Source organism: Austrofundulus limnaeus, unplaced genomic scaffold (genome assembly GCF_001266775.1).
Source record: "Austrofundulus limnaeus strain Quisiro unplaced genomic scaffold, Austrofundulus_limnaeus-1.0 Scaffold6928, whole genome shotgun sequence".
In the NCBI taxonomy this organism is placed as follows: domain Eukaryota; kingdom Metazoa; phylum Chordata; class Actinopteri; order Cyprinodontiformes; family Rivulidae; genus Austrofundulus; species Austrofundulus limnaeus.
Genome location: NW_013959330.1, coordinates 1 through 577, shown reverse-complemented (window position 1 = coordinate 577; position 577 = coordinate 1). Strand labels below are relative to the sequence as shown.

The window sequence follows — 577 nt, the reverse complement described above, 5'->3', positions numbered from 1 at the left end:
AACCCGTCCAGAAGATCTATACAATTTTTTTCTTTTTGATTTTTTTTACCTGGATTACTGAGATGCATCAGGACAGACCAGCCTTCATGTCCTCCAGAGTCCAGGCTGCTGTTACAAGAAGGTGCTGTTGTTTTTGACATTTTTCTGGTTGTAATGTTGGAGCTCCTCTGCCAGGATTGATACCAGATGATTGGTGTGCTCTTCTGTAATAAATTAGTTGGTTGAACAGATTAGAGGATCGCTGTGAGCAGGGTTTGAACCTGCGTGGGGAAACCCCATTGGATTTCGAGTCCAACGCCTTAACCACTCGGCCACCACAGCTGGTTAAAGTCCACATCATGACTAAGAACCATGGAGATAAATCAGCCTCAGAAGTAGTCTGTACATAAAATATATACAACTGTCAATTGAATTCAATTCAAAAATACTGTATTGATCCCAGAGGAACATTAGGTAAAAAACAGAGCGAAAGCACAAACTGTCAAATGCTTGTCTACAGACCGCCTGCTGCAGATAAATGAGTTGTACATGCGCACTGATCAGATTCACAAACATAAAGCTGCGTTCAGCTTAGAGC

At 41.9% G+C, this 577-nt stretch overlaps 1 non-coding gene across 1 annotated transcript; it reads right to left on the bottom strand.

Moving 5' to 3' along the window:
- Window positions 1-239: 239 nt before the first annotated feature.
- Window positions 240-321, bottom strand: trnas-cga (transfer RNA serine (anticodon CGA)). The gene has a single exon. It is a non-coding gene; the product is annotated as a tRNA-Ser (tRNA).
- Window positions 322-577: the final 256 nt, after the last annotated feature.